The 12,272-nt window shown below is 36.2% G+C and overlaps 1 protein-coding gene and 1 long non-coding RNA gene across 2 annotated transcripts in view; one reads left to right on the forward strand and one right to left on the reverse strand.

The window, feature by feature from the left end:
• Nucleotides 1-12,272, reverse strand: part of Gpc6 (glypican 6) — a 1,075,163-nt gene that overhangs the window by 698,909 nt on the left and 363,982 nt on the right. The gene's annotated exons all lie outside the window — the stretch shown is intronic.
• LOC106148958 lies at nucleotides 2,884-6,110 on the forward strand. Its single transcript, XR_001234774.1, has 3 exons — nucleotides 2,884-2,967; nucleotides 5,400-5,455; nucleotides 5,654-6,110. It is a non-coding gene; the product is annotated as an uncharacterized LOC106148958 (long non-coding RNA).

Consider the following 12,272-nt stretch of genomic DNA (forward strand, 5'->3'; position numbering starts at 1 on the left):
TAGAAATCAACCTAACAAAAGAAGTAAAAGATCTATACAGTGAAAATTATAGTATTCTGAAAAAAGAGACAGAAGAGAATATCAGAAAATGGAAAATTAGTATGTACTCATGGATAGGAAGAAAAACGCTATGAAAATGACCATATTTCCAAAATTGTTGTACAGTTCACTGCAATCCCAATCAAAATACCATTAGTATACCACACAGATCTAGAGAAAACATTCCTAAAATTCATCTGGAACCAGAAAAGGCGTAGGATAACAAAAGCAATCCTGGGAAACAAAAGAAAGGCAGGAGATATCACAATTCCTGACTTGAAATTATACTACAAAGCTACTGTGATAAAATCAGCGTGGTAGGGCAAAAAAACAGACCTAAAGATTAATGGAACAGATTAGAAGATGCAGACACAACTACAAACACAGTTAGCCACCTTACGTTTGACAAAGGGGCCAAATATGTTCACTGGAAGAAAGATAGCCTCTTTAATAAATGGTGCTGTGGAAACTGGCTTTCCACATGCCGATTACTAAAACTAGATCCATAAATTTCACCATGTGGATCAAAGATCTAAATAGAAAACAAAAACACTAAATGTATTGGAAGAGAAAGTAGGTAAAAACCTTGAAGACATAGGGGTAGGCAGAGAGTTCATGAACAAAAACAAATGTGGGAAATACTTCAAAGAATCAACAACTGGGATCTCATCTTATTGAAAAGTTTTTGCACATCTAAAGAAATCACCAGTAGAGTAAAAAGGAAACCCACAAATTTGGAAAAAGTTTTAGCCAACTACCCCTCAGACAAAGGACTTCTATCTAGAACATATAAAGAATGTAAAAAAAATCAGGCTCCCAAATGCAAAGACCTAATCCAAGAATGGGCATTTGAGATGAATACATACTTCTCAGATGAAAAATACTAATGGAGAGTAAATACATGAAAAAATGTTCAACATCATTAGTCATTTGAGAAATGCAAGTTAAAACAACACTGAGATTTCATCTCACCCCAGAAAGAATAGCTATTATCATGAAATCAATCAATAAGAAAGGCTGGAGAGGCTGTGGGAAGAAAGGAACCCTACTGCACTGCTGGTGAGAGTGTAGATTGGTGAAACCACTGTGAAAATCAGTTTGGAGATTCCTCAGAAAACTGGGATTGGAAGTTCCACTTAATGCAGCTATTCCCCTCCTGGGTATTTTTCCAGAAGAATTAAAACATTATACCACAGTGAAATATGTGCACCCTTGTTTATAGGAGAACAATTTGTTATAGCTAAATCTTGGAAACAGCCCCTATGCTCATCATCTGAGGAACAGATAAAAAGATGCAGTATTTTTATACACTGGAGTATTACTCAGGTATAAAAAAAGATAAACGAGGCTTTTGTATGTAAAATGGATGCAAATAGAGGCCATACTCAGAAGTGAAATATATTGGACCCACATGTATAAACATCATATTATCTGCCTGGTGTAGAAACTTGAAAGAGCAAGTACAACTCAGAATGTACAATACATGATGTGAAAGGGAAAGAAATTGCTCAAAGGGAGGAATGACTGGGATGAGGAAAAGAAGAAGAAAAAAAAATATATATATATATATTAGGGAAAGAGAGATGAATAGCTGATGTTTGATGATATATTGAAAGGAACAGCTAATGTTCAAAATTTTTTATATTTTGACAAATTTTGCGTGCTTTTATCTGGTAATCTGAGAAACTGATTTAAAGAGAACAATATGCAATGGAAAAACCATTGGTGAATTCCTACTATCTTTTCTAGTGAAACTCTGTATTATTTCTAATGTTTTATCTAATAATTATTTTCTAATTCTCTTTAATGGTTTGAACAACCTTCCCTTTTTACATCTGGTAATCTGAACAACATAGTTGAAGATAACAATATGTAACATGGCAACCACTGTTAATTCCTATCATTTTATTTTGAAACCCTGTATCACTTTTAATGCTCTTGCTTTGTTTTGTTTATGTCTGTGATATTGGTATGCTGCTATTGTTCCTTTTTTTTACTACTCCTTTTAAAATAAAAAAAAAAGAGAGAGATTCTTGTCCACTGAACCTTTTTATTCAGACATTACCAAATCCAAGGGAAAAGGTAAACACCCAGACAGTGGCTGAACGCTGAGCATAGCAGCTTATGTGTGAGAACCATTCATACAGTAAGGACACCTGAAATACTGTTAGGGTTTCCCTTATTTGTCTCTATCATATGGCAGGTTTTTAAAAAAATCTATTTACATCTACTACGTTTACCAACTCTGTATCTCACAATAAGGGAGACACTATGACTTCAGATAATATTATACCTGATGACAAACACTGTATATGTCCTTTTCTTAAGTTGAAAGAGAAAAATAAAGAAGCCTGTCGAATCCCATGTATTTTTGCCAGCTTTGCAGTTGGGTTTATCAGCTTTTGGAAGGCATAACCTTTTTGAAAAAAACAAAAACAACAACAAAAGAAAACCAGATTATTGCCTAGATAATCATGCCAGGTGACTTTTACATGTTCTTGTTAAGAATCATATCCTATGTTATTATATAATTTCAAAGTTGTTTGTATCTAGAATAAATTAAAATACACAGACATATCCCAAAGTTCTTGAAATTTTTGAGTGTTTACAAATTAACTTCCCTCACACATGATTTACAAGCGTATCAAGCACGCTCAGAAGCCACAGGGAATAGTACTCCCTTGTCTTATTCTGACATTTACAGATGAACAGTAGAAGCTGAGAACACCACATCCTCACCCTACAGATGTAGGACACACAAAGGACTAGAACTTGCGTTAGAACATCGGGTTTCTTGCCTCCTGTCTTCAGAATTTCAGAAAAACGAAGTTCCACTGTTGGTAAAGGAGTTACAGCCTATTTGGTTCAGTCACTTCTTTTGCAGATGAAAATACATCATCTTAAGAATTTTTCTGGAGAGAGCAGAAAGTGAGTGGAGGGGTAGGGCATGAAAAAAAAAAAAGAGTTAAGATGAAATATGTTCATGTACCAACTCTCCACCATAAATGTAATCATTATGTACTGCAAGCATGTACTACTAAAAATGACAAACACATTACAAAGAAGAATTTTTATCTGATGTCCAGCACAGTCCTTGACCAGAGTGGACAATTCTACGTAATGGATAGATGAAGTGAATTTTGTCTCTTAGGGGAGAGGAGTCTAGTTATGTAGAATTATCTAGATCACATTTCCTGGTCTCAAAGCCAATGTTTCCATTTCCTTCACTTCCAAAAGAAGATATAGTCTTACATTAGTCAAGGCAACTGCAAATTGCACTGGAATTATTATTTAGAGGCAGCTGTGTCTTGGGAGATATGTGTACCTAACCAGACAAAGAAAATGTATATAATAAGGTTTGAAACACAAACATTAAGTACTCCTGTGAAACAGACCTTTATTAATGTGTCTCAGTTCCTGTCTTTTTTTTTTTTTTTTGAAGAATTAAGTGTGGAAGAATAATCACTTCACAGATGACTTTCACTTGGCTGTTTATAAATGATGCTTCTCCTGAGGAGCACACTGGAGGCTGTTTGGACTTCTAGCTCACATTGCAGGAGTGCTAAAGCCTTGCACCCCAAACGGCTCCCTGTTACAATGACCACGATGACCAAGACATGATGCATCTGTGCACCAACCCCCTCAAGATGAGTGTAATTGTTATGTATTGCGAATATGTACTAATCACAAAAAGTACCTTTATTGGTCTATGAAAATTATCAGGAAAATATATAATCAGAAGTCATGGGTGTGTTCTCATGGTCTAGCTTTCTTTTTTTGTGGTACTGGGGATTGAACTCAGGGCCTTGTCCATGTTAGGCAAGTGCTCTACCTCTGAGCTACAGCCCCAGCCCTAGCTTTCTATTCTGTGCTGCTAGTTGCTGAATACCTTAAAGAGAGAGTATTTTTGTAACCAGTTCCTGGCATTGACTAAACGTGTTAATACCTAGATAAATGAATAGTCCCTATCTTGTGTCATTCTATCATTTCAGAGATTCTCAACCCTGGCTGTACATTAGATCACATGAATAGCTTTAGAACTACTGATTCCATCACCTGACCCCAGCAGTAGTCCACTCACTCCATTTTCCTAGGTTGTTTTGGATTTTAGTATCAGTTTGATTCCATTTTCCTGATTATCCTGGTATCTTTTTAGGTAATACTGCTACAAAGACATCATATTATCAATCACAGGCAATTAAGAATTAATATTTGGATAAATACTATTTGGAAATATATTGAAAGTGACATTTAACTTAAATTTTAACTTTAAATGTACAAGTATTTGAATATCTTTTCCTTCCTTCTCACTCCCCTTACCCTGTTAGTTAGCATCTGAGTAGATAGTAGTATTAGCTTTTCATTCTAGCTAGTGAGTTTCAGTGACCAACTATAAGAAATAATGTGAAAACTATGGGTCCTTCTGGCTACTTAAGTATTTATGAATGAGCAAGGATTAGAGACCTATTAAGGAAAAGGAAGATACATTAAACTGAAAGAACCAAGTATAACCCCGGGGCCTGAGAGCAGAAAGAGAGTTGGATGTAGGACTTCTGCCTCACACATGATAATCTCAGCTCAACAAGGAGAGTCTATGAGGATGTCTTTCAGAACAGCTGCAGAGTCCTGCAGCATTTTAGTAGAGCAAAGCAAAGTTCAAGTTTAGCAACTAAACAAAGGTGGTTCCTCCCATTGGGAGTTGGCTAGCCTGGCCACGAAATGGCCTCTGCAGTTGTCTGAAACATACAGACTCTCACTCTTTTCCTCCACACCAGGGTATTATTTTCACACCAGGCTATCTGAGAGCAATTTATTACAAGCACACACCTCCATGGCCAATCAGTGACAGTAGCCTGCACAATAGCTCTACATAAAAGGATTCATCTATAGTAATGACTTTCAAACATACTCATAAATTCTTGACCAGAATATTCTTGTGCCATTCACACAATTTGCTTATGACAAAGCACACTTTGGTACAATTCCCTTCAAATTTAGCATTCGTCTTGCCCATTTCCCTCTCAGTAGTTGAGAAAAATTACTCTTTCCATCCCCCATCCTTCCCAGGAGCACAGCAGCAAGACAAACTCTCAGCGTCTAATATGCTACTTCTTTTTGTCAGCTACATCTTCTTTGTGAGTCTCATTTTCTGCAGCTTTAAACCGCACTGACAGGAGGAGAAGTGGACACAACACATTACCTCGACCACTGTTTTCTTATAGAGATGAGCTCGTTTTCTGTACCACAGTGTTTACTGAGTCTTAGGGAATTTCAACAAATTTTTTCTGCTAGTGTGCTATGGATTTGGGATCCAATCATAGTCTGATTGAAGATGCTCATGCTCTGCATTTCCTACTCAGAAAATAACGCCTGTTCCCAAAGGAGGCAGGGTGCTCTCCATCTGCACGCATCTCAGGTGAGTCATGAGCTCTGTCACAGAACCTAACAGCCCGCTGCCAGTGCTTCATTTTAGAGGGGAAGAATAAATAGCAGCTGCACCTGTCAAGTTCCTTCCAAAGAGCCTAATGTAAATGAAGGCGATTTTCCTAGAAGACTGTCTTTAATGAGTTCAAAAGAGTTCTATAATAATGGTTGGATTTACATTCTTCTTTAGCATCTCTTACCTGGAGTCCAGATCCAGACACTGAGCTAAGGAACAGAAGAGCTTCCCAGAGGTGAATCCTAAGATGTAAATTGGATGCAAAGACTAAGAAATGTGAACAGATTGAACAAACAGATTGACTCTCAAGGACAAAGCTTGAATTTATATATCCTGGAATCACAGCACCATGAGTTTGTAAAGTTAACTAAATCTTAACTTTCTGCAACTGCTTTCTATATCAAGGTCTTCCACATTCAGGGGACAATAAACAATTTAACTCTTTAATCACTAACCCTCAATTAAAAAGGGAAGAAACATGAATCCTTCATTTACCGACCTTCTCTGATATGTTCAATTCCTCCATACCCACTTCTACAGGCCATTAAAACACACACATGGAAGAGAGTCAAGGATTGAAAAATAATTGTAGCAGGCTGGCAAACTGGCTTATAAGTAATTTAAAAGCTCTACTTCCTAAATTATCTTGGACATAAGAATTTTTGACTTGTACTTTTGAAAATGTTTGATTTCATATTTTTCCAGCTTTGGAAACTTTAGCTACTATAATAAAAATAGGTACATTCAAGAGAGAAAATTATATTTTTTGTATATTTCTGTCCTTTCAATTATAGAAGTATTTCCATAATGATTATCTCCAATCAGGAGAACTATTCAAATCTAACATACAGTGAATGGAAACTCTTGCTCCTATCCCACAATCTACCATTGTGTGTGTGTGTGTGTGTCTGTGCATTTTCTAATATGCAAAACTAAAGGTAAAAGTGAATGTGTTTTTATTCTACTCAACAATTAAAGAACACTTTTATGTCCAACCATGTAGATACCTCAAAAATATTTTCTAAATAAAAGAAACCAGATGCAAAACAACACATACTATGTGATACCATTTGTATGTACCGAGGGAAAGAGTCCATTTTGAGAAAAATCAGATTGGTGGTTTTTTGAAGATGGGTAGGGGAGAGGAAATGACGGAGAATGGGGCTGCACGGTATTTCAGGGGTGAGAGGGACATCCTAAATTTTGATTTTGGAGATGTTACAGGATTAATATTTACCTGAACTCTTCACATTGTGCATTTAAATGTATAGTTTAATGTAAATTAAATCACAATAAACTGATCTGTTAAAACCTACTAGCTTGGTAGTTCTTTATCTGGGTTTGTCATACTGTATTAGAAATCTCCTTCTGGGTCTGCTGGAGAATTAAAGAGTCAGTGTGATTTATAAAGCAGATATGAGTAAAGACTTGGCCAATCAGGTTATCAGGCCTACATTAGGATAAAAATTGCAAAAAATACAACAGTGTCAATAAAGTAGAAATTATATATAAAATGCGACATCATCTTTCTCTGGGACATTCACTGCTGCCATGGGTGAGGTGTAAGAGACAGAAGAGTGTGATGATGCCCCCTTTCTCATTGGTACCCTGGGACCTCTCAGAAGAGACATTATAATTCACCAAGCAATCACGCCCTTTAGTTATAAAAACCAATGACTGCATATAATTTTCAGAATTATCTGATGACTTCCTTGTCTTGATTTACCTGCTGAAACTATTTACATTAAACACATTTATTTCTTATATATACCCTTCACATTATTTCAAAGTGAGCTAAAATAATTTGAATCCATTCACTGACTAATTTTCTAAGAACTATAAATTTTTGTATGGGCCTAGTATTTTGTATAGTTCCAATTTTTGTTACAACTACAGAACTACTTTTAAAAAATACCTGATAAACTTTCATATACTTTAAAATTCTACTTCATATTTATTATTCATTTTCTTCATATAAATTATGAAAGCAAATATATAAACACTAGCAGCACTTTTGCTGCTTAGGTAATGTGTTTTATTTAACAATATTCATCTATGTGTGTTTGTGTATTGTGTGTAAAGGTAAAATGATCTGACAAGTATGTGACAGCAGTGCAATTTTCTTTTTTGTCTTTTTGAGACAGGGTCTCCCTATGCAGTTCAGGCTGGCCTTGAGCTCACTTTGTAGCCTAGGCTGGTCTCAAACTCGCAGTGATCCTCCTGCTTCAGCCTCCCGAGTGCTGGGATTACAGATGCATGCCACCACTCCTGGCAGCAGTGCAATTTTCATACCATAAGATTATCTATCATCTAACATTTGGAGGAATCTTTGGCATGAAAAGATAATTAAACTTTTTCAGCAGGCAAGTTCACCTTCCTTTGCTGTTGTTACACAAAGGCAAGTCTTGTGGATTTAATGTAATAGATTTGGGTTCTACTTTTGAGAGTGGTTGGGAGAAAACTTGGCTTACTAGTTGCCATGGTGTCAATCTACCTTCTTTGCCCAGCCTCCCAAAATTTAGTTGATTTGTTAGTATAGGCATAGATTTTGAGGGTAGGCTTTGCATCCTATCCCTTGTGCATAATTTCCTTGATATAGAATTTTCACAAACATGGCTGTATACAATGTTAAATAGAGAGCATTTTGGTATGCTTGTAACTGGGACCCATCACTCGCTGACATTCTACCACAAGGCTATATTTAAACCTTTACAGTGACTTGCCTTATCAAAGGAGCAGTTTGGCATTTGGTATTTGGAGACAGCTATAAAGCTGCACCATCTGTACCACTCTGTTTCAAGAGGGATATCAATTTTTATTCTTGTTGGATCCTGCAGGAATACCCTGCTGAAACTGAGCTCAGGAATGACTCAGTTATAATTCAGTCTTCTAACTATGGCCAAGGGTATACATGGCAGACGGAAGCACTTGTGTTCACATATTTGGCTAAAAAAGAAAACTGTTGTCAGATATTCAACCACAGAGGAAGGAGACTCCTAAGTCATATTCACTCATCAAATATCTGCCTAGGATAGTGTCTTAAGATTCATATCAACATGCTTTTAAGGAAATATCCCAGACGCAATTGAAAAATAAAACATGTTTATTCATTTGTGGGTTCTGTTTGGGAGAGTCAAATGTAGTTACCAAACCTAGCACCTGCCAAGTATAGAAATTAGATGGGTTCCAACTAATGGAGTTATAGATTGGCTGCCTTTGCTCTAAATGTAATTACTTAAAGCACAAAACCTAATCAGGACATCAGAGAAACGCAGAGAAGTCTAAGGAAAAAAATTGTTCACCTGGCCAAAGAGAAAAGATCATTCAGCATAGGAAAGTGGGTCTGCAAATACATTAAAAAAATAGTAGCAACTGACCTTTACTTCCTTTGAACATACCAGAAGAATAAATGAGCTGAAAAAACATGTGAAATTCAAGGTTTGCTTTGGTATGCGCTAGTTCCTGGCTGGAAATGTTACATATTAGAATGGATGGCAGGGTATAAATTTTGAAAAAAGAAACTTGTTTCCTATTTGTACAAATTCATAGAGATCTTATAAATTGCATGTGTCTAATCAGTTTCTGTCACTATTCATTCTGATACCTGAATTGTTCCAAATGTGGCCAACAGGAATCTCATCATGTTGGTTAACATACTTTCAGTGACTCTGGACAATTATACTCAAAAGCAAAATGACTGGAGACAAAAATAGATTGTTACTGTGGAGAGATGAAGAAAGGGTGGTGTGGTGTGACTCGAGAACTGTCTCTGAATGGACTCCCCAAAAGTAATATGGCTCAGTTTTGTGAATTTCTTTGAGATAAAATTTATCATTCAGTAAAACTAAAACTTTTTTATTACTTGACATCTTTTGGTGCTAAGAGGAGTTTGGGTTTTTCATGTCTGATAAGATTTTAACATCATTTTGGGTTTAAATCTAGTAATTAGTTGATAGAAAATTTTTACTTCCTGGAGAAAAAAATAGTTTATATGTGTGTATAAGATATATATTATACATATATCATATATAAGTACATACTTGAAAACGTTAATTTTGAAAATCTATCTAAAGTACTTGGCACAATTCCTATATTATTAGTAAGAAGCTGAAAGCATGCATGTAAACTGGCATGATGAACTGCCAGAAACTCAGAGATTTGTATGCTTCTGCTTTTTACAGTTCAGTTAAATTTCTGTTATGGTTTAATCACAACAAACGCATATCCTTATTTAGAGAAGAATATAATTGCGCATGTGATTTGTAGTTGTTTACAAGTTTTCTTTCAGAAGAGGAATTCAATCTAATAGAGTGTAGACATACAACAGACAAATTCACATATGATACAGATAACTAAGATACTTCCAGGGGAACCAGTGAAACCCCAGGGAGAGGAACTGAGGTTAGCAAACCTCTGACTTCATTCATCACATTCAGTCAACTGACTAAACAAAGTGTCTAGATCTGCCTTTAAAAGCCACTGCTTTATGTATAAATGTGGCGGGTACAGGGACACAGTTTCTAAGTATCATTGTGTCTCCCTTCATCAGTATTCCAACGCTTCCCTCTAAGTACTTAAATATTATGAGTTGGCTATAAGGAAACATAAATGTTATAGTTTTAAAAATAGGTTATCCTAACCCAAATTTAAGTGTCTTAACTGTTCCGAGTGAAATCATGACCTTGGGCAGATGTATTTTTATAAAAAAAAGTGAAACTGTCTTAGCACACACCCAATATATGATATTCAGTCTTACCAAATACCTATGGAAACAAACAAAATATCCGTATCAGTGAGTATTTATTTATTGCCATGACAGAATAAGTATTCTATTTGAAAATAAAAGAAGGTTTTAATGCTTAAAGGTAGGTTGGGGATGAGATGACAGATCATCTGTGGAATTTTAAACTCAGATTCTCCTATAAAAACACAGAGATAATAAAAGGTCTGTCTTCCTGGAAAACTTCTTTCCAGGAGAGAGGGGGCAAAACTGGAAACATAAAGCCACACTCCTACTATCACTGGACAAAAATAAAATTCCTCAAAAAGTGTTTGGAAGCATCACTCGAAACCAAAAAGAAGCTGTGATTAAAAAAATTGTATGTGTTTAAAATCATAAATCATTACAGTAGGACACATTGCCATTAATCTCCCTCACAATCCTTCCACTTGGCTTGAGTACACATCCCATCATGCGTGGCACTTTCTCTAACAGTTCTAGAAGTCATTTTTCTGACCTGAGTTGCACTGCTGAAGCTGCTGTGAAGTCCTGAAGTCATACAAAGCATTTACCTTTCGTTATCATCATGGTTTTAGGGAAGAGCCAGAAGTCTAAAAGGAACAGATCTGAGGAAGAAGTAGATGAAGACAGACCTCAATATTTTCACGGGACCGTTGTGTGGTACTTGACAGTGGCATTTGTGGGATTATTTATTAGAACTTCTACAAAGATTTACAAAAGATGAGTTATAGAACTGTTTCAGAAAGTGATAAGAACAATGGGAAGAGTGTGCTGCAAGTGTGTGTGGGGGAGGCATTCTGAGAGAGATCATTGGCAATGTATCACTTACTGTAAATTTTTAAAAAGTTAAACATTTACTGTCCATTTCAATTATACTTCGTAGACTAGCTGAGTTTTGGGGCATTCTCTTGTTCTGTTACTTAAACTCAGTGCATGCTGGCAGGTGCACGGGGGTAGTTTGGTGCACAGTTGTGGGGGGGAAGGCAAAACAGGTTTATTGTGGACAATTCAGTGGAATAATCACTGAATTCTGTGCATTAGTGTGACATCGTAAAAGAAATCAACCAAACATGAATGTCATAAAAGGAAAGTTACTACTAATCAATATAAATGGACTAAACCCAAGACAAAAATATATTAAATATTTCCATAAGATCTTTAAAATTAGATTCACGGGAAAGGACAAAACATCATCCCAATTTGTATTTGTAAATTAGCTATTAGAAAGAACCAACTCTAACTTATTTAAAATGTCTAAGATCAATTACTAAAAGGTGAAAGATTTATACGATCTGAGGAGAAATCAGAGTATCCCATCATGCGTGGCACTTTCTAAGGTCAGTTAGGACTTCTGTATGATTTTCCTTTGCTTAACCTAGAGTTTTGGTGATGGTTCTAGGGATTACCTTGTTTTTCCTCCATGAGATTTAAATTTTTCATTTAGCCAGCAGTTCTCAGCCTTGGCCATACAGCAGAGTCAGCTGGGGAGCATTTGAAAGATCCAGAGGTCTAGACCCTACACTCAGGGACCCTGGCTTGTCTGTTCTTCAGTAAAGTATATGTGGCAGCGTTTGTTAATAGCTCCCGAGGTGGTATTAAGGTGCATGATTTCAGCCCCTGTTTGCAGGCTTATGAAATGATACATCTCTCTTCAGTGGGCAAAGCAAAGATACTGTCAGGTGAACAAGGAGATTCAGGTACCCTCTTCACCTCCACATGCTGTGCCTGGTCTGCATGGTGTCCTTTTGAGGACAAGCTCAATGTGTCCATAGTTGTATGGGTTAGGTTAAGGGAGTTCTGCATCAGAGTCTGATAACACCTTGTAAAGGAAGCCAGTTTATAACAAAGGAGAAAACCAACTTTTAAAGTCCTTAGCCATGGCTGCCTCTGAGGACTACTCATACCACTGATCTTATGGAAGCTTAACTGTTTCTCAAAGTAGACCATCTTTTCTCACTAAAATCTCATTTTGCTGAAAGAAAACAAAAAAGAAAAATCCTACAAAACAAAATTTTCAGCTCCCATAAGATATATCTTTACAAATAAAATAAT

This window comes from Chinchilla lanigera, unplaced genomic scaffold, assembly GCF_000276665.1.
Source record: "Chinchilla lanigera isolate Chin_1 unplaced genomic scaffold, ChiLan1.0 scaffold00003, whole genome shotgun sequence".
NCBI lineage: Eukaryota > Metazoa > Chordata > Mammalia > Rodentia > Chinchillidae > Chinchilla > Chinchilla lanigera.